At 42.6% G+C, this 22,566-nt stretch overlaps 1 long non-coding RNA gene across 1 annotated transcript in view; it reads left to right on the plus strand.

The window, feature by feature from the left end:
* The window catches only part of LOC116991486, a 194,751-nt gene extending 172,661 nt beyond the window's left edge, over nt 1–22,090 (plus strand). The window contains exon 3 of the long non-coding RNA XR_004416799.1: nt 21,745–22,090. This is a non-coding gene — a long non-coding RNA (uncharacterized LOC116991486). The remainder of the gene's footprint in view (nt 1–21,744) is intronic.
* Nucleotides 22,091–22,566: the final 476 nt, after the last annotated feature.

Below are 22,566 nucleotides of genomic sequence, written 5' to 3' on the forward strand. Positions count from 1 at the left end.
TGTTTGAAGCACAAACAATCAAGTGGCATTCTTTGCCTCAAGGAGGTTTGTGACTTCCTTTGACTTCAAAGACAATCTCCCATATGTGTAGTTCAGGATTGCAGGCACTCCATTTCCTCCCCTCTGACCACTGTGAGCTGCTTTTGTTACCCTGACCCACGTCTCAGAGTTCGTTAGTTTAGGTTTAGGATTATTATTCTTACCTGTACCGAGGTGCAGTGAACTAGCTTTGTTTTGCGTGCTATCCAAACACATCAGACAATACTATACTATACAATCAAGCCAAACTCCAGTACAATCGGTCATGCAAAGGGAAAGATACAGTGTAGATATAGTTCTCAGCATAGTGGCATAACTGTTCCAGAGTCAAATTCCAATATCCACATTGGGATAGAGTTCTATCGGACATTACCCCAGCTTATGGAAGGACTGCTCACAAGCCTGATATCAGTGGGGAAAAAGTTGTTCCTGAGTCTGCTGCCATGTCCTTTCAAGCTTCTGTTTCTTCTGCCCGACAGGACAAGCGAGAAGAAGGAATGACTGATGTGGGACGTCTGATTATATTGTCTGCTTTCCCAAGACAGCATGAGGTGTAAATGGAGTCAATGGTAATGCCCCTGTCCCACTTAGGAAACCTGAACGGAAACCTCTGGAGACTTTGCGCCCCACCCAAGGTTTCCGTGCGGTTCCCGGGGGTTCCCGGAGGTTTTTGTCAGTCTTCCTACCTGCTTCCACTACCTGCAACCTCCGGCAACCACCTGCAACCTCCGGGAACCGCACGGAAACCTTGGGTGGGGCGCAAAGTCTCCAGAGGTTTCCGTTCAGGTTTCCTAAGTTGGACAGGGGCATAAGGAGTCTGATCTGTTGTGATGGGCTTGTGCGCAGCTTGAAGAGTGCTTTTAATGGTGTCCTATCCCTTTCAAAGGTATCAGCAAAGATGTCACATGCTGCATTACACTTAAACAAATGCGACACAGTGCCACAGTGGTAGAGCTGCTGCCTTCCAGAGCCAGAATCCCGGGTTCGATCCTGACGGCAGGTGCATTCTCATTGTGACTCCGGTTTCCTCCCACATCCCAACAAAATTGCAGGTTTGTACGTTAATCACCTCTGGAAATTACCCCTACTGTGGAGAAAGTGGATGAGAAAGTGGGATAACATAGAACTGGTGTGAACAGATGATTGATGGCCGGTGTGGGCTCGGTGGGCTGAAGAGACTGTTTTCATGTTGTATCTTTAAACTAAACTAAACTAAACTGATTTTTCATTTATAGTTTAATTTTGTAATTTTTACTTCACTTTATAATTTTATCTCACCATAAAAACACCCTTGCTTGGTGGTAACTTTGAGAAAAGAGTACCAGTGAGATGGCATCATTTCACCAATATTCTACTAATCTATCTTCCTTATTTTGTTATTGTTCTCAAAGTTCAGGGGTTTATTTTTCTGAAGGAGGGTCCCAACCCGAAATGTGACCCATCATGTTTCTCCAGAGATGCTGCCTGACCCGCTGAGTTGCTCCAGCACTCTGTGTCTATTTTTTTTACATAACGGCATCTGTAGTTCCTTGCAACGCATTTATTTTTACAGTTGAACTTTTTTGTGCAAACAACTCTGGTGAGATGAGAAAATTCTCAGCGACTAATGAATTGGCCCGATTAACCTTTACGTAATTGTGGCTGAGTTAGTTTTGTAGTGGTCACAGTTGTTAATAGAAATGATTTCAATTTAATGAGTTTCTTTTTGCCTTAAACTCTGAATCAAGTCTGCCGTAAGACGGGGATTTGGTGATGGAGGTCACGTGTATCAAGGCAACTGTGATTTTTATCATGTTCCTGTTTTTTTTCCATAATTTCTGCAAATTTTGAGGAAAAAAAATCATTTTTTGAACATACGTTGAAATACTCCAGGTCCCTCATCTTGCTTTTACTGCATCCATGACTCCCTGAATTCTGCTTCCCTTGAGTAAGTATTGGTGCCAAGGATGTTAGTTTGATGAATCGGACCTAATGTGCAAAGCTGCAGTTATTCTCTTTCTACAACTGGTGTGTGCCTCCCACATTTTTATCAATGCCGAATATTCGGAAGGGCCGAGTGGCCTACTCCTGCACCTATTGTCTGTTGTCTATTGTCGAGCAAAGTTACGCTGACTGCATTATGATTTAAATCAACGACAATTTCCGCGACATCTTTCAAGTCCAAACAAGGTCAAAAGAAGTGAAATCTCCCCCTTAACAACCCTCAATTCCCCTTGATCATCAACTATCTCAAACCACCCATTTATCTTCTAAATTCTCCAAAGCTTGGAACAAACACCCCAACAACCATGCTTTCTTTCACTCACTTCCCACTGAACTTCCGAAGTTGTGCCATTAATGTAAATCGTCTTTCTTTCTCAGCCGCTACAGAGGAACTAGAAATGGGCAATGAATGCTTCTTTGCATGCAGTAATTAAAAAGAGCGACGTGGGGAAGCTTGGCATCTGCCAGGAGATAGACCACCCTCTTCAAGACAGGACGGTGATTGTTCTACTTGGCTCAACACTACCCCTCCTGTAGTCGAAGCAAATGAGGCCAAAATGACCACGACACTTTCACACGTACGTTTTCCCCTAAGATTAAAAACGGCTTAAAATTGTAAAAATATCTCGCTGACTTTCTGGTTATTCTCTTGTTTCTGGCAAGTTTCAGAACACACGGCCTCACAAAGCAGCATTGAAAATTAGAATGGCATTGCACTGTAGTGCATTTTGAATTGGTCCCTTTTAATCTCTGGTGCCAAAGCAAAATGAAAATTAGCGAAGAAAATTATAAACGATCCGCCATCCATATTTGGTTCACACGAAGATCAGGTGAAATAAACAGCTTATATTTTGAATTCATTTGAGGAATTTAGGAGGGAAACATTGGTGAGAAGATGATAGACTAATCTCGCACTTTGGTGCATTGATGATTCATGGTGAATAGAATCCAACTTTCTTTCGTTACAGTGTAGCACGTAAAGGAATTTGTTCCATGCACTGAAATTGTGTTGGAATGATGAAGATATAAGATAATGCGTAGAACAAGTGTTAGTTTCACTGGTATGAGCAAAGCTTCACACTGAAGATTAACTGAATGAATTCAGAAGTTAAGTTAGGGCAGCATGGTGGTGCAGCTGTAGAGTTGCTGCTTCATAGCTTCAGAGACTCGGGTTCGATCCGGAAAGTGCTGTCTGTACAGAGTTTGCACGTTCTCCCTGTGACCACGTGAGCTTTCTCCGTGCCCTCTGGTTTCCTCCCACACTCGAAAGACTCCAAAGAGGTTTGTGGGTTAATTGGCTTTGGTAATTGTCTCTAGTGTGGATGATAGCACTAGTGTACTGGTTGGCACAGAGTCAGTGGGCCGATGAGCCTGTTTCCGTGTTGTATCTCTGAAGTCTAAGGTTTCATTGTGATACATACCAACAACTCTATATTAAAAATGTACCACACTGCGATGTCATTCCAATTTTCAATCCTGCCTCATATGACCATGTCTTCTGAAATTTGCATGAATCAATCAGAGTAACTCAGCAGGTCAGGCAGCAACTCTGGAATACATGGATAGGTGACGTTTCAGGTTGAGATGCTTCTTCAGACCCTTCTTCAGACCAAAATGTCACCTAGTCATGTTCTCCAGAGATTCTTCCAGACCCGCTGAGTTACTCCAGCACTTTGTGTCTTTTTTTTGTAAACTAGCATCTGCAGTTCCTTGTAAATATTAATACCGATAAATAATTAATTGGGAATTTGTTTGGAGGCTGAATGTTCCACTTCCAATGTGAGAGAGCAAAGCAGGGGCTAGAATCAAGAGCAATGACAAATAACTCAACATAACAAGCAACAGAAGTACTGGCAGGAGATCTATAGAGGGTTAGTCAATTAAAGATGAGTTTAAGATGAGTGAAATATATTTCTGTACCTCTAGAATGGAGAATGGATAAAAGTTCATAGAAAAGTGGTTGACCAATTATGGTAGTGCAGCGGTAGAGTTACTACCTCACAGCGCTGGAGACACAAGTTTGATCCTGACTACAGGTGCTGTCTGTACGGAGTTTGTGCGTTCTTCCTGTGACTGCGTGGGTTTTCTCCTGGTACTTCGGTTTCCTCCCACACTCAAAAGACGTATGGGTTTGCAGGTTAATTGGCTTTGGTAAAGATTGTTAATTGTCCCTGGTGTGTGTAGAATGTGTTGCGGGATCACTGGTCTGCGTGGACTCGGTGGGCCGAAGGGTCTGTTTCCACGCTGCATCTCCAAAAAAATATCATCCAGTGCATTCTTCCCAATCAACCTGCTCTCACAACAAGCAGCATTTTCTTTACAATTTCCAGAGATTTTCTCTTCCTAACTGGACTAAAAAGAGGGTTGGTGCAGGAGTTAGTCTGCACGGCACAGCCTAGCAACAGTCCAGAAGTTGCCTTTGAGAAGTTTGTTTCCTTCTCTCTTGTTCCACAATAGAAATCTAAACAAAATAAGAATTCATCTTTTGTATTCCACAAAGTACTTTGTAGATCTCCATAGCGTTGCTCTCATTTACATTCTGACACAGAAGAAAGGTTTTCACTTTTAGTTTTTTGACACTGTGATTCTGATGATATTTACCTGAACCATATCCGAGCTTTGTGTTTTGTTGATTAGAAGAAAGTCGCAAAGTAAAAATGAACAAGCAAATGGTAAAAAAAAAGAGAATTACTGAATAATGGCTCACTGAAGAAGGCCTTCTTGTTGAAAAGACATTGAAATAAACTTTTCTGGGGGAAATAAATCGCATTGATTTATGATTGATGATATAAATATGTGTTCACAGATGGATAAGATTAGTGTCCGTGCAGTCAAGAATCAAGAGTATTTAATTATTTTATGTACCAACAAGGAACAATGACATTCTTACTTGCAGGAGCATAATACAATCCTTATATATAACATACAATAAACAAAACAATTTAATACATTATTAACAATAATACGAATGCACAGGTGGCCAAAGTAGTTAGTGTATTCAAAGCTGAGTTAGTGTATTGTCCTTTTATGATTGTACTGCTAGAAAAGTGGTATAGAAAATATTGTAATCTATATTTTTATTTTTCAGACAAATTGCTATAACAAAAATCAGTTTGTGTTTAATGGCACTCTAATGCCCCTGTCCCACTTAGGAAACCTGAACGGAAATCTCTGGAGACGTTGCGCCCCACCCAAGGTTTCCGTGCGGTTCCCGGAGGTTCCCAGAGGTTTTTGTCAGTCTCCCTAATAGTCGAAAGTGGTTTCCGCTTCTTCTGTGTTACGGCGATTATTTCAACAAATTCAAAACCGGCCGCGACTAAAAATAGGTTGCCGTTTTAAAAATCGAAGCCGGTTGCGATGCTAGTTGAAGGTGGTTGTCGGAGGTTGCTGGTCTTACCTTCCACTACCTGCAACCTCCAGCAACCACCTTCAGACTGACAAAAACCTCCAGGAACCGCACGTAAACCTTGGGTGGGGCGCAAAGTATCCAGAGGTTTCCGTTCATGTTTCCTAAGTGGGACAGGGGCAGCACAAAGTGCTTCACAATCAGCCAGTTACTTGGAAAGGGCAGGGATGCAGGCAAACATTCCTGCCTGTGTGTACTTATAGAGTCTTGTATTCAAAATCAGATCAATAAGCAACTGATGCATTTTTTTGGTGGTGTTGGCCATGGGGAAAATTGTTGGATAAGTTGAAGTAGATGCTTTCAATTAATCCACTGAGTTCTTTCACAATCCTTTGATTAGACAGATGGAGCTTACAGTTAATAACTCATCTAAAGACTGGGATAGCTTTAAAATTAATTATTTTTAAAAAGGCAGACACATATTTTCATGTTTTTAATTTTAGACTTCGATATTCTAAATATTTTCAAATTGTTTAATAATTGTTAGCTAAAGAAAGTTTATATTGACACACTACTCCGGAAGCGTATTGTAGTGCAGTAGCTTGGTCCATACAGGGTAAATGGAAGGGCGGTTTTTAATGCCACATTTTTATATTCTAGTACCTTAAAGAAGCTTTGGGTTCTGATAAATGTTGGCGCGAGAAAGAAACAGAACCCGAGCGGAGCTGGTTTTTATAGATGTTTGATGAAGCTGCAACATTTCGGACACCGTGGGTTAAACTGAGTGTCCTGGGCAGGGAACGGCTTGATTACTGTCTCACCAATAACAGCGGGGGCAGTGTATGATCTTGCCGCAAACGCCAGGGACCCGTTATACAGTACCAGGAGAAAATACTCGCTCTCAAAGACAGAGTTATGACAGCTTTGACTGCCTTGTCAGTGGCTTTCACCAAGGGTTGCTATGAGAGAGCTGAGCTGAGCTGAAGGGTGCCCCATGGTGATGGCGAGGCAACAATTTCAGGGATGCTCCTCTCTGCTGTCTCTGGGTCAGCCACCCATCACTGCGACCGTTTTCCCTGCCTTTGTCTCCAGCGATGGGGAGCTTGCCAAGCACAACAGCCTAACTGTACTATTTGTTTATATAATGAACAGATGCAGCCTTTAATTTACTCACTGGGCTCTGAGCGGCCAGACCACCCCCCGCCTCCCCCAACCAGCCTCAACTGTGGGGCTGTAGAAAGGGGTTATTGTTCTGCTGCGTATTCTCCCACAAGCTGATAGACGGTGCAGACAAATATCTCCACAGCCTCTTTTCAATGCCTTGTACTAAGTCTCATAGAAGCCACTCGTTCCGCTCTGCTGATGAGGATGGCTGACAACCATTTCCCTCACTTTCGGCACGAGGAATATTTTCAATTTTAAAAATGCTTTGAAATAGCAGAAATATCAAATGATGATTTATTACTTGACTTGAATGCTTTGCATCTTTGGAGTGACTATGATCTATCCCCCCCCCCCCCCCCCCCAAATAAACACAACAATAAAAGTCCAAGGAGGTAAAGATAACTGCAACAAGATTTACCTGCTGGTCAGACAGATGACCAGATGCTTTCTCTAGTAGCTCGATTACCAAAACTGCCGAATACTTCTCCTGAGGAAAATGTAGGATTGAGGAAATAAATCTACTGGCTGCTTAGTGGAAGGATTTTAATGCCCCTGTCCCACTTAGGAAAATATTTCTGTGGCCCCCCTGAAATTTGCTATGGGCCTTATGGCCCAGGTTGGGAATCACTGGTTTAGACCAGTCATCGAGATTGGAAATATGCCCCTGTCCCACTTAGGAAACCTGAACGGAAACCTCTGGAGACTTTGCGCCCCACCCAAGGTTTCCGTTCGGTTCCCGGAGGTTCCCAGGGGTTTTTGTCAGTCTCCCTACCTGCTTCCACTACCTGCAACCTCCGGCAACCACCTGCAACCTCCGGGAACCGCACGGAAACCTTGGGTGGGGCGCAAAGTGTCCAGAGGTTTCCGTTCAGGTTTCCTAAGTGGGACAGGGGCATTAGGCTGCAATTTCCAATCTTGATGACTGGTCTAAACCAGTGATTCCCAACCTGGGTCATAAGGCCCATGGCAAATTTCAGAGGGGGCCACAGAAATATTTTGGGATTTAGGGGGCCACAGGTTCAATGAAGGGGGCCACAGAGCTACCACCCTGTTGCCTCTTAAATTTCAGTTCTAATAAATTTAAATCTATGTAGTTGAAATATTTTTGATGTTTGTGGAATTGAATAAAAGAGAATATATGTGCAATTGTTTGTTTGTTATTTATTCTATGTTATGACTGCAGGCTAAACCATATTGTTTGTTTTGTTTTTTGTTTTTGTCTTTTGTTTTTACCTTGTTTGGGATGTGTTTACCTAGTGTGGGACTAAAGATGGAAATTAGCTACTGGCTACAATCTTGCATATTACATGCAAATGTTTATTAATATGCACTGTCCCTAATAAAAATCAATTCAATTCAATTAATAGACACTGATATTTTTATGGAAGGTATTATAATATTGAAGTACTTTTTTTCCGCTAATAATGTCAGGGGGGGTGGGCACAGAAAAATTAAAAGATCCCAAGGGGGCCATGAGCTAGAAAAAGGTTGAAAACCACTGGTCTAAACAAACAATGGAATAATGAAGCAGTGGTAACTTCATTGTTCTGAGGAAAGTGATGGAAAATGGGAAGTTCACAACCATGTGTGTATGATCATGTGCCTTACTCTACCCTTGAATCATACATGCCATAGAAACTCTCAATCCTTTAGAATAAGATAGGCACAAAAAGCTGGAGTAACTCAGCGGGACAGGCAGCATCTCTGGATAGAAGGAATGGGTGACGTTTCGGATCGAGACCCTTCTTCAGAATGTCACCCATTCCCATCCAGAGATAGGAACTGTCCCACTGAGTTGTTCCACCGTGTTGTGTCTATCTTCGGTGTAAACCAGCATCTGCAGTTCCTTCCTACACCTTTAGAAGAAGGTGTAGAAACAAGGAGCTGCAGATGATGGTTTATAAAAAAGACACAAAGTGCTGGAGTAACTGAACGGATCAGCAGCATCTCTGGGAAACATGGATAGGAGACATTTCCAGATGGGACCTTTCTTCAGACTGGGTCTGAATCTATAATAAGATGTTCCATATCATGTACCCTCTGAAAAGGTGGCTTGGCTAGGATTAGTAATATCTTTTGCCATTTGGATGAGTTTAGTTTTTACCTATCATGAACATAAATTACATATTCCCATCTGGTAAATAAGCCAGAATTAAATTCCAAAAGCAACTTACACTTAAAACACTTCATTGCAAATGCACATGGGTTTGTCCGATAGCCAAAAATATCTGTTGCTGTCTTTTCGCATTTGAACAAAATAGTCATGTTGACCTTCACATATTCACACAAGGTCCGAGCCATCACTTTACCTTTTCATGATATGGTCCATCATGGGTACGGACCTTCTCATCACAAAGGGATCTATATGCTGCACTATCTCAAAAAAGCATCCAGCATCATCAAGAGCCAGCACCACCCTGGCCATGCTCTCATTTCACTCCTGCCATCGAAAGGAAGGTGTGGGAGTCTGAGATCAATAACGTCCAGGATCAGGAACTGCTTCTTCCCAACAACCATCTTTCTTTCTTTCTTTTAAAATCTTTTTATTGGGTTTTTCCCCCCAAAAAAAGCAAAAATAAAACATAAAAAACAGAGCAAAAAGAATAATGATAAACATAACAATGGTATTGATACATAGGGATCAGGATTACATTAATAACAGGTATAACCTAATATGAGACCAGTGTCAAAATACACAATGAATATAGACCTCCCGGTCTCTATGTAAATATACAGTTAAATCTTTAAAAGGAAACTTATAAATGTTAAAAAAAAAACCACAAAGATAAAAAGACAAAAAGAAAAAGAAAAAAGGAAAAGAAACAAAAAATAAAAATAAAACCCCCCTAAACTAATGAAAGAAGAAAAAAAAAGAGAAAAATTGATAATACCATCAAAGTATTAAATATTACACACTTCAACTAAACTCCGAACTATGCTGCCTAAGTTGCATGAGAGACTTTGGGCTTTTTTCTGCACTATATTGTTTCTTTTTTTTTTTTTTTTACTTTTTTTTGTTTCTTTAGTATATTATTTATTGAGTACTGTGTTTACAAACCAGTTGTACTGCTGCAAGTAAGAATTTTATTGTTCTATTTCGGGACATGGGACAATAAAACACTCTTGACTCTTGTGTAGGAAGGAACTGCAGATGCTGGTTCACACCAAAGATTGACACAAAAAGCTGGAGTAACTCAGCGGGTCAGGCACCATGTCTGGAGAAAAGGAATAGGTGACGTTTCGGGTTGAAATGAAGCATGGTCTCGACCCGAAACGTCATCCATTTCTTTTCTCCAGAGATTCTGCCTAATCCGCTGAGTTACTCCAACATTTTGTGTCACCCTTGACTCTTCTTCCTGTCCTGTTCTTGCCTTGTCCCAGGCTCACAGATGTCTGAATGATTCTCATCATCTGATGTATATTTGCGTATGTACAAACTGAAAATTCTAGTCATAAAATCACATTGTGGAGCACAAAGTAATCACTGCATTAATCTATCACTATTTACAGGTAAAATAATATTTCTGTTGGTATCAATTCAGGATCCAAGCCTCCATGAAAAGGTTATAATAAACAGTGTATAAGATAAGTTGCTGAGCAATTTAGCAGTGAGATGGAACAGAACAATGTCAGTATTACTCTGTAGCTACTCTGTGCAATGTTCTAACATCATTACCTGTGCCAGTTTCAATATAGCTTCTCCGATTCTTAAAGTGACCTTTATACAGCTGCACAATTATGGAAACTGTGAAATTTGATAATTATTTTAGTGTCTCTGAGAGTCTCTTGAAGCTTGAATCAGTGAGAGATTTGGATGTTCTAAGTATATTACGCTGCTTTGTGAGATGTAGAGAGAAGAATAAGGATAGTTTGGGTTCCAATTTCTTGATCGTCTCAAAAGCAATTTGAGGAATAATTTGGGATAAGTGATAAATTTTGATCTTGTTGTCTAATTTTGGTATTTGACACACACATGCATGCACACGTGTGCATGCACACACGCACACACACACACACACACGCATACACACACACACATGCGGGGATCGCTGGTCGGCACAGACTCGTTGGGCCGAAGGGCCTGTTTCTGTGCTCTATCTCTAAACTAAACTAAACTAAACTAAACACACAAACACACACACACTATATACAGGCTTACAACAGTATGAGGTAAAGATTCCCCAGTCGATCAAAACATAGATCAAAATGCATCTTCACTGAACACATCTTAGGATTGGGGAGAAGGAGAAGCAATTTAGCACATGATTAATTTCATAAGGAATTACTTCAATTTTTTTTTAATTGGTCAGTTTTTCTTTTGCTTGTAGTATGTGGAAAGAATGCACGAGGCATAATACTGTGGGCTGGATATGGTTTATTTACGTAACAATAGAGACACCACCCATTCCATCTCCCTGTATCCATGTATGCACTCTTACAAGCCAAGCAATTCCACTTTGAGTCATCTTGTCACTTACGTACACTGGGAGATAGTTTTACATAGCTATTTAACCAACCAACATATATTTGGCATGTACTGTACGTGAATACCATATACTCTGTGGAGTGTGACATGGCCAGTAGGGGAATGTACAAACTCCACATTAACAACATCTGAGGTCAGGACCAAACCCGGACCTCTGAAAATGTGAGGCAGCAGCACTAACCGCTGCATCTTCCTGCCGCCCTGCTAGTCCCAGAGGAGAGGGATGTATTTTAGTCGTCCTCACACAATGAAAGAATGAGGATTAAAAAAGACTATTGTTTTTGCAATTTGGGGGGTTAGAGCAGTGTAGAATTTAGACATACAAACTTTAGACAGGCAGTGTGGAAACAGGCCCTGTGGCCCACCGGATCCGTGCCGGCCAGCGATCACCCCGTATACTAACCTATGCACACTAGGGATAATTTTACAACTTACCAAAGACAATTAACCTTCAAGCATGGAGGACTTTAGAGTGTGGACTTTAGTTTGTGTAACCAAATGGGACGAAGGCCACATCATGGAGAAGTGAAGACTGAGACATATTTAAACGTGGGAGGGGAGGTGGGTGCTAGCGAGCATGGAGTTGGTGGCAGAGATCGAGTAAGATGCCAGTGTGGAAAGGGCATTAAAAGAGCCTGTGCCTTCCACTGGGAGGATCAGGGGTGGGTCATCATGATGAGTGTTAGTGGCAGAGATCAAAGAGAGGGGAGCAAGTAAGGGCAGGGGCTCAGTCAACAGTGAATCTCAGAGGATGTTTCATTATAGTTGATACTGTTGAATTGGGCCCTTGATTGATTGATTGATTGAAAGAATACAGGCCCTTCGGCCCACAACATCTATGCTGACCATCAATCACCTGCTAACACTAGTTCTATGTTATCTCATGTTATACTGCATATGTGTTCTATGCGGCGTTTAAGAAAGCTTTGGATTTGCAGATGGATATGCAGGGAATGAAGGGAAATGTATTACGTGCAGGCAGATAGGATTTGATCTTGGTGTCATGTTCGGCATGGATATTGTGCGCCAAAGGGGCTGTTCCTGTGCTGTACTGTTCTATGCTTTATGTTCTGTGTGATAAACGCTAAGTATAACTCTTAACTCTCTCTGGTTCTGGGCTGAGAGTGACAAATAATAATTCTCCTGGGATAAAACGGTTCAAAATCTTTAAAAAAAGAATTACCTTTGGGGTGGCACTGTTGGGCAGCGGTAGAGTTGCTGTCTCACAGCGCCAGAGACCCGGGTTCGATCCTAACTACGGGTGCTGTCTGTACGGAGTTTGCATGTTCTCCCCGTGACCGCGTGGGTTTTTTCCGGGAGATCCGCTTTCACGCTCCAAAAACGTACAGATTTGTAGGTTAATTGGCCAAGTAAAATTATAAATTGTTGGATAGTGTTTGTGTGCGGGGATCATTGGTCAGCGCGGACTCGCTGGGCCGAAGGGCCTGTTCAGTGCTGTATGTCTAAACTAAAAGTTAACGGATAAAATAGATGGCACATATCATGTTTGATGCACAAATGCAGTTTACATTTTACAGTTTACAAAAGCTGGTCACATTTCCAGAGTGGCACAAGATGACCTGGAAGTAGTGTTATGCTGTAATTACCTCACTAGATAACAAGTACTGTTTCAAATGTGTGAAGCTGTAATAAATAGTGCGATGTGATCTCATTCCCAGGCTAATGTTGTCCCATGTGTGATGTGCCTCATCACCCATTAGATTGTGCCTTTGATATGTTATTTTTTCTACACCCCACTAACCAAGACATTTACCGTGACCATCAAAGTTAGCTGCAGAGGTTACCTTTCTGTGTTTACCATAACCTGCAATTTATCTGCAAGCAATTGAAAAGAAATGTCACAAACCTCCACAGTTATCAGTAAAGCTGGTTATGTGTAATGGTTCCTTTCATCAAAATACTAAAAAAACACTCAAATCAAATCTAAAATCAAAAACAGGGCGGCACAGTGGTGCAGCGGTAGAGTTGCTGCCTTACCGCGCCAGAGACCCATCCTGATTACGGGTGATGTCTGTACGAAGTTACTACGTTCTCCCCATTACCTGCATGGGTTTTCTGCGGTTTTCCTCTCACACTCCAAAGACGTACAAGTTTGTAGCTTAATTGGCTTGGTAAAATTGTAAAATTGTCCCTAGTGTGTGTAGGATAGTATTCGTGTACGGGGATTGTTGGTCGATGCGGACTCGGTGGGCCGAAGGGTCTGTTGCTGCGCTGTATTTCTAAACTAAACTAAACTAATTCAAACGCATATCATAACATACTGTATTATCATTCATCATTGTATAAAGTCATTGTATATAGCTAACAACTCAGAATCACACTGTTTCAGCTTTAAGCTTCAAGTGGCTAAAGTTGCCCTCACCTTGGTTGCTAAGTGAAGTCCACCATTTTCTGTGTAGGAACGAACGATGCTGGTTTACAGAAGATAGACACAAAATGCTGGAGTAACTCAGCGGGTCAGGCAGCATCTCTGGAGAAAAAGAATAGGTGATGAGACTCCATCCTATCCCCCCTGGTCCGATCCATCCCGACATATGTCCAAGACACCTCACATGCCCTTTTTCTCTTTGATGACTTCTGTTTTCCAGGCTCCCATTCCTTCTACTATAGACATTATAATTAATAAGTCTGAAGTGGGGTCTCGACCCAAAACGTCACCTATTCCTTTTCTCCAGAGAAGCTGCCTGACCTGCTGAGTTACTCCAGCACTTTGTGTCTATCTCCACCATTTTTCTGATTCTATTTCACGCTTTCTCTTGTTGGACTCTTTTTGCTTAGTTCCCCAATTGGTAACCAAGCAACTGTTTCCAACGATCTGGATGCTGGGAATGTGAAACCTGGGAAGGGAACGTGTAATTCTTTCATCCCGTGCTCCGATCGATGTGTATTTACTGAGAACATGGTTGGAACTACAATGTAGGATTATTGTAAAGCTCAGCCTAGAATAGATGGGGGACCATTAAAGGCAGGTGAAATTACATCCTTGAGCAAATTATATACAGAAATTAAATCCTTGAGCTAAAGGCAGCGCTGGACCTACTCAGCAGGTCAGGCAGCATTTGTGGAGGGAAGACTTGGCTTGGCTGGCGGTGAGGGGAGCCCTCCCAGTCGGATCCCTCCTGCACTGTCGGAACCTCACTACCAGTGCACGCTGCCCTCGGGACGGCTGCTCTGGAGAGGAGACGGTTGCCCACCTCTTCGCAGAGTCTGGATTTGCAAAGAGAGTCTGGAGAATGATACCAGGGTCCCTGTCACGGTTTCCCTAACAGCTCCGTAACACAGGACTTTATGATTTACGGACTCTTCCCAGGGACGCATTCAGAGACGGACATCAAGTGCTGCTGGAAGGTCATCAACTCAGTGAAAGTCTTTGGTCTGTCTGAAACTTGTTGACCTCACACCTAACATAACCCTCTAATCCGATCCTATCCATGTACCTGTCCAAAAGCCCCTTCAATGTTATAATAGGACTTACCTCAACTACATACTCCAGCAGCTCATTCCATATACCCACCACTCAGTGTGTAAAAAAAGTTACCCCTCAGGTTCATATTAAAAAATCCCCCTTCACCTTAAACCTGTCCTCTGATTCTCGATTCGCCTACTCTGGGCAAAAGACTGCTCATCTACCCGATCTATTTGTCTCATGATTTTGTACACCTCTACAAGATCACCCCTCGTCCTCCTGTGCTCCAAATAATAAAATCCTAGCCTGCCTTTGCTTATCTGCTGAGGGACTTCTCAGCCATGTTATTAGTTCACACAAACTCTCGAAACTTGAGGTCATCCAATTCTGCAGTCCACTTCCTAGTTTACATTCTTGGTTCCATCTGCTTGTAGTTCCTGCATTGGCTTTGAATTATAGATTGTTTTAATGTCTTCCTTTGTTTTCAGATTCCCTCTTTATGTTGTCCCTGGTTAACTCTTATGATCTCTTGATCAATAAACTTTGCAAGGTACTTATGTCCCTTTAATTGTAGACTGGAGAGCATCGCCACTGAATTAGCTCTGAACTTTCTTCTCCAAGTATCTCTGTGCTACTCTCCCCTCCTCTCCGTTCTATCCCCATTATCCAAGATTTAGACATCTGCCTTCATGTCTCATTTGGCTTAATATCATTTTTTTCGTCATAACATCCCAAGGATGTTTTACCATGTTTAAGGGCAAAACAAATTTAAGTTGCTTTTGCAATTAGAATTTTGATAGAACAGTGGACAGACAAAAGATAGAGTAAGAAGAGAGAAAGAGGGGAGATCTTTCTTTCATTCCCAATATAGGAGATCAGTTTAAAAATTAGGAACTGTTCCTTGACTGCAGCCTGATAACGGCGAAAAAACTCATAGTCAAATTCTGGAAAAAGACAACAGTTCCCACAGTGAAGATGTGGATTACCGACATGTCCGGGACACTACATTTAGAAAATATTAGGCTTGTTTTGGCTGATAAAGTAGACCAATTCTCCAAAACATGGTCTCCTTTCACTGAATTTCTTCAACAACAGAATGGTTGAACACAAATTTAAAACCGATGCTTGGGATGGGTGAGGGGGGTAAGGACAGTGGGGCATATCTCCGGTTTTTTTCCTCTCCTTTTTTTCTTCTTGTACTTCTTTGGTAGTTCAGGGGTCTTTTCTTCTCTCTCTTTTGCATCTTTCTTCTTTTTCTTCATTCTTTCCTTTTTTTCTCTCTTTTTTTTGATTTATGTATTAATTCATAAAATGTTAAAAAAGAAGCTGTACGGAATTTGTATTACTCTCATGCCGATTGCTTTACTCTTGTACAATTGCTTCTAATAAAATAAATACAATAAAATAAAAATTAAAAATAAGGAACTGAAGTTTAGTTTAGTTTATGATTGTCACGTGTACCAAGATACAAGGTACAGTGAAAAGCTTTTTGTCGTGTGCTGTCCACTCAAGGAAAAGACTACACAAGATTATAATCAAGACGAAATGGCTCGATTGTAATCACGTATTGTCTTTCTGCTGACTGGATAGCACGCAACAAAAACTGTACCTCGATACACGTGATAATAAACTAAACTGAAGCTGAAGCTGAAACTGAAAGCATCCACAGTGTACAGATACAGGATAAAGTGTATAACGTTTAGTGCAAGAAAAAGTCCAGCAAAATCTGATTAAAGATAGTTTGAAGATGCGCAATGAGGTAGGTTGGAGGTCAGGACCGTTCCCTGGTTGGTGAGAGGATAGTTCAGTTGCCTGATTACAGCTGGGATGAAACTGTCCCTGAATCTTGAGGGTACACAAAAAAGCTGGAGAAACTCAGCAGGTGCAGCAGCATCTATGGAGCGAAGGAAAAAGGCAACGTTTCGGGCCGAAACCCTTCTTCAGACTGATCAGACTGAAACACTTCTTCAGACCCCCCGATCAGTCTGAAGAAGGGTTTCGGCCCGAAACGTTGCCTTTTTCCTTCGCTCCATAGATGCTGCTGCACCCGCTGAGTTTCTCCAGCTTTTTTGTGTACCTTCGATTTTCCAGCATCTGCAGTTCCATCTTAAACCTGAATCTTGAGGTATGCCTGATGGGAGAAGGGAGAAGAGGGAGTGACTGGGGTGAAACTGGTATTTGATTATGCTGGTGGCCTTTCTGAGGCAGCGTGAAGTGTAGATGGAGTCAATGGAAAGGAGGTTGGTTTGTGTGATGGACTGTGCTGTGTCCACAACTCTATGCAATTCTGTGTGGTCTTGGATGGAGCTGTTCCAAAATCATTACTGTGATGCATCCAATAAGTGCATTCTATGGCACATCGGTCGAGGTTGGTGAGGGTTGTTGGGGACATGCCGAACTTTCTAAGCCTTCTAAGGAAGTAGAGGCGTCGGTGTGCCTTCTTGGCCATTGCTTCGATGTGGCTTGTCCCGGCCAAGTTGCTGGTGACATTTATTCCTAACAACCGTACTCTAGTGACAACCATTTGTTGTTGGGGTGGTGGATTACATCAGGAAATATGAAGATATTTTTGAATAAGCACGTCACATAAAACACTTTGATCCATGGTCAATGCTAATCTCATTCTTTATGGGCTGGAAGCCCTTTGTGACAATGTCTCTATGTTAAAATTGCCATGCTCAATCGAATAAATGAATTTGTGACATTCCAAATCCCACCATAGCACCATGTATTGTCTTTCCGCTGGCTGGTTAGCACGCAACAAAAGCTTTTCACTGTATCTCAGCACATGGGATAATAAACTAAAACGGAACTAAAGCAGAACTGAGCCCTCACTTCCCAAGCCCATCCCAGACTGGGCAATCTACTCTGTCCAAACATTCCATCAACATCTCTGGTTTTCCTCATCAAGTCACTTGTGCATCTCTATTCTAATCCCAACAACTCGTGTGACACGGTTGTGCAGCGGTAGAGTTGCTGCCATACAGCGCTAGTGTCTCGGGTTCGATCCTGACTATGTATGGAGCTTGTACGTTCTCCCCGTGACCTGTGTGGGTTTTCTCTAGGTGCTCCAGTTTCACCCCATACTCCAAAGCCACATAGGCTTGTAGTTAATTGGCTTAGGTAAAGATTGTAAATTGTCCTTAGTTTGTAGGATGGAGCTAGTATATGGGGATCGTTGGTCGGCACGGACTCGATGGGCTGAAGGGCCTGTTTCCGCACTGTATCTGTAAACTAAACTAAACTAAACTAGGCTAAACTGAAGTAAACTGTGCTCTCAGTCAAATCGGTGCTAAGACTCTTTCCATCTCACTTTCTTCCTTCAGGATGTTCTTTGATTTACCTTATTGGTCAAACTTCAAGCCATTTTTATCCCAACTCTCCTTACATGGCTTGCTGGCAGTCAAAAAAGCTGGAGAAACTCAGCGGGTGAGGCAGCATCTATGGAGCGAAGGAATAGGCGACGTTTCGGGTCGAGACCCTTCCTCAGACTGATATCGGGGGGGGAGGAGGGGGGGGTCAGGAAAAAGAAAGGAAGAGGTGGAGACAGTAGGCTGTGGGATAGCTGGGAAGGGGAGGGAAAGGAGCGAGAAAACAAGGACTACCTGTAATTGGGGAAGTCAGTGTTCATGGCTTGTTGTTCAGTTTAGTTGGATAATACTCCTTGAAAGGTCTCTGTCACTTATTATTGTGTTTTATTCATTATATAATTACAAGTTGATATGAATATGGAGTCATTGAATCTTGTAGCTCGGAGCTACTAAATGGATATATTATTTTCCACTCCTAATTACTTTTCAATGAACCTTGCTCGAGAGTCATAGAAGCATAGTCGTACAGCATGGAAACAGGCCTTGCAGCCCAACTTGCCCACCCCAAATAATATGCCCCATCTACACTAATCACACATACGAGCACTAAATCTAAGGTACACAAAGATGCTGGAGAAACTCAGCGGGTGCAGCAGCATCTATGGAGCGAAGGAAATAGGCAACATTTCGGGCCGAAAACCTTCTTCAGACTGATCGGGGGGCTCTGAAGAAGGGTTTCAGTCTGATCAGTCTGAAGAAGGGTTTCGGCCCGAAACGTTGCCTATTTCCTTCGCTCTATAGATGCTGCTGCACCCGCTGAGTTTCTCCAGCATTTTTGTGTACCTTCGATTTTCCAGCATCTGCAGTTCCTTCTTAAACATGAGCACTAAATCTATCCTATTCATGTACCTGTCTAAATGTGTCTTTAATATTGCGATAGTACCTGCCTCAACTACCTCCGCTGGCATCTTGTTCCATGTATTAACTACACTTTGAATAAAATTCCCCCCCCCCCCCACCTCGTCTTCAACATATGCCCTCTGGTTCTTGATTCCCCTACTCTGGGTAAAAGACTGTGCATTTACCGTATCTATTCCTCTCAAGATACTATGCACTTCTATAAGATCACCCTAATAAGTTTTGGTCCCCTAATTTGAGAAGGGACATTCTTGCTATTGAGGGAGTGCAGCATAGGTTTACAAGGTTAATTCCCGGGATGGCGGGACTGTTATATGCTGAGAGAATGGAACACCTGGGCTTGTACACTCTGGAGTTTAGATGGATGAGAGGGGATCTCATTGAAGCATATAAGATAGTTAAGGGCTTGGACATGCTAAAGGCAGGAAACATGTTCCCGATGTTGGGGGAGTCCATAACCAGGGGCCACAGTTTAAGAATAAGGAGTAAGCCATTTAGAAAGGAGACGAGGAAACACTTTTTCTCACAGAGAGTGGTGAGTCTGTGGAATTCTCTGCCTCAGAGGGCGGTGGAGGCAGGTTCTCTGGATGCTTTCAAGAGAAAGTTAGATAGGGCTCTTAAAAATAGCAGAGTCAGGGGATATGGGGAGAAGGCAGGAACGGGGTACTGATTGGGGATGATCAGCCATGATCACATTGAATGGCGGTGCTGGCTCGAAGGGCCAAATGGCCTCCTCCTGCACCTATTGCCTATTGTCTATTGTCTATTGTCACCCCTCATCTTCCTGCACTCCAAGGAATAGAGTCCTAGCCTGCTCTACATTTGTCTATCGCTCAGGCCCTCAAGACCTGTCAACATCATCGTAAAGAGTTCAAATGGATGGACAGAATTGGGATCAGATTCAATGGACCTCATAGTCCAACATCACCCCAACACTCAAACAAGATGAATGACTCCGACGAGGATGCCAGTAAAGAAAACGGTCAATAAAATGGGTTAATTCAGAACTTTCAGGACAAATTATAAGGTGGCATGATGGTGCAGCGATTGAGTTGCTGCCTTACAGCGCCAGAGGCCCGGGTTCGATCCTGACTACGGGAGCTGTCTGTATGGAGTTTGTATGTTCCGCCCGTGACCTGCGAGGAGTTTTCTCTGGGTACTCCCGTTTCCTCCCACATCCCAAAGTTGTACAGATTTGTTGGCTAATTGGCTTTAATAAAATTGTAAATTGTCCTGGTCCCAGAACACTGATGCAATTATAAAGAAAGCACATCAGCGCCTCTACTTCCTGAGAAGATTACGGAGAGTCGGTATGTCAAGCAGGACTCTCTCGAACCTCTACAGATGCACAGTAGAGAGCATGCTGACTGGTTGCATCGTGGCTTGGTTTGGCAACCTGAGCGTCCAGGAGCGGAAAAGGCTGCAATAAGTTGTAAAGATTGCCCAGTCCATCATCGGCTCTGACCTCCCTACCATCGAGGGGATCTATCGCAGTCGCTGCCTCAAAAAGGCTGCCAACATCATCAAGGACCCACACCATCCTGGCCCCACACTCATCTCTCTGCTGCCTTCAGGAAGAAGGTACAGGAGCCTGAAATCTGCAACATCCAGATTTAGGAACAGCTTCTTCCCCACAGCCATCAGTCTATTAAACACAACTTCAAACAAACTATGAACTACAACACAAATATATATATATATATATACGCACATAAATAAACAGATAAAGTGTTGCACTATTGCACTTGATCTGTTTATTTATGTGTGTATATATATATATTCTATGGTATATGGACAATTATCTGATCTGTATTTATGCCTACAATATTCTGTTGTGCTGCAGCAAGCAAGAATTTCATTGTCCTATCTGGGACACATGACAATAAACTCTCTTGACTTGACTTGACTTGACTAGTGTGTTTTGGATAGGGTTAGTGTGCGGTGATCACTGATCGGCGCGAACTCGGTGGGCCGAAGGACCTGTTTCCGCACTGTATCTCTAAACTAAACTAAAAATTGAAAACCTAAAAAAAAGTCCATTATATATTTGCTTATATAAAAAAATTCTCCAGAACTTACATCCCAAGCACCTGGGGATGAGAGGTGAATGTCTTTGTCCCGTTTAAAGAATTACATTGTCCCGTTTTGGGACATTGGACAATAAAACACATCAATTGGAGTCAAGAGTCACGAGTGTTTAATTGTCATATGTCCTGAAAAACAGAACAATTAGATTATTACTTGCAGCATAACAGGTCTGTAAACACAGAACACACAAAATACACCAATGAACAACAAAAAAGAATAAATTAAAGAAGCAATATTAGTACAAAACAAGCCCAATGTCTCTTGTGCAACCAAGACAATTTTTGTGCAAAGATAGACACAAAAAGCTGTAGTAACTCAGCGGGTCAGACAGGATCTCTGGAGAGTTACTCTAGCTTTTTGTGTATATCTTCAGTTTAAACCAGCATCTGCAGTTTCATCCGACACAGTTTTTAGTGCGTAGTGTAGTTGGTCTATGTAATGTTCAAGAGCCTGATGATCATTGAGAAGAAGCTGTTCCTGAAGCTGGAGGTCACGGTTTTCAGACTCTTACACCTTCTTTCTGATAGTAGGAGTGAAGTGAGAGCGTGGCCAGGGTAGCATGGGTTCTTGATGATGCTGACTGCCTTTTTGATCTCGCTTAGAGATCTAAAGCGATATATCTAATGGAGTTACTTTAACATAGCCTCCGTTTATGATCGTCCCTGGTTTTAACATCCTGAGGACGAGCGTTTGACACATGGATAAATGAATCAGATTAAAGCACACCCACTTTAACACATCCCTTATCTTGATATATGCATCACAGGGGGTGTAATAGCACTAAACTGCACCTTGCTTGTGAATATCAAAACACTTCTAAATCGATATCTAGCAATGAAATTCTAGCAATGAAACACATTTGATTACCAGGATGAATTCAAATTGTTTGTGTGTGTATGGATTTTAATTTTTTTTGTTATGTGCGTAAAAATCTGGTCTTTCGTTTGAGCGAACTCCATCTTATTTTTCTCTTCCTTGCCAGCAGAAGCCCAGCGACTGGCATGACGGTACCAGGGAGCGGCCAGCTGAGACAGCAGCCCGGAATGAAGGGACAAGTGCCGCACACATCGAATAATTTATGCATCAAAGTCTGACAAATAAAGGCAAAACGACCCTAGTTCCCCCCCCCCCCCCCTCCTCCCGAGAGAGACCCAAAACACCACCACTGCTGCAACTGAATATCTACTCCCTTCTACTCGTTAGCAAGGGCAAGGCAGATGCAGAGATAACTTCCGTGGACTCCAGCAGGCCTGTCGCGATGCCGGCTCCTTTGACTCGTGTGTGCGAGGGGAGGGGGTGAGGGGAGGTGGAGGGGTTAAGTCAGTGAGGTGTGGAGCCACGTAAGATGAAGATGCTAATATCTGGGAGGTGGTGGGGAGGTTAGCTCGAGATTTTTTCAGGGGAAAGATGGCTGTGCAGGTTCTGGCTGCTGTTAATGAGCCCGTGTTAATTAGCTGCAGTGACTCGTCCTACCTTCTGCTTTAACTCTTTCGTCAACTTCAAATTTAAGACAAATTGCTTCCCGGGTGAGTTTTACGGAGAGAGGCAGTAATAAATAGAGAGAAACAGAGATACAAGAGAGTGGGGCAGAGGGAGGGAAGGAAAGAGAGAGAGAGAGAGAGGAGAAGAGAGTGAAAAAGAGTGAGAAAGGGAGAGTAAGGCAGAGAAAGAGAGGGAGAGAGAGAGGGGGAGAGAGGCAGAGGGAGAGAGAGAGGAAGTGATAGAGAGAGTGTGAGCGACTGAGGTAAAGAAAGAGAGAGGCAGACAGAGAGAGGCAGAGAAAGAGTGAGGAAAGGGGGAGAAA

Source organism: Amblyraja radiata, chromosome 34 (assembly GCF_010909765.2).
Source record: "Amblyraja radiata isolate CabotCenter1 chromosome 34, sAmbRad1.1.pri, whole genome shotgun sequence".
NCBI classification, from domain to species: domain Eukaryota; kingdom Metazoa; phylum Chordata; class Chondrichthyes; order Rajiformes; family Rajidae; genus Amblyraja; species Amblyraja radiata.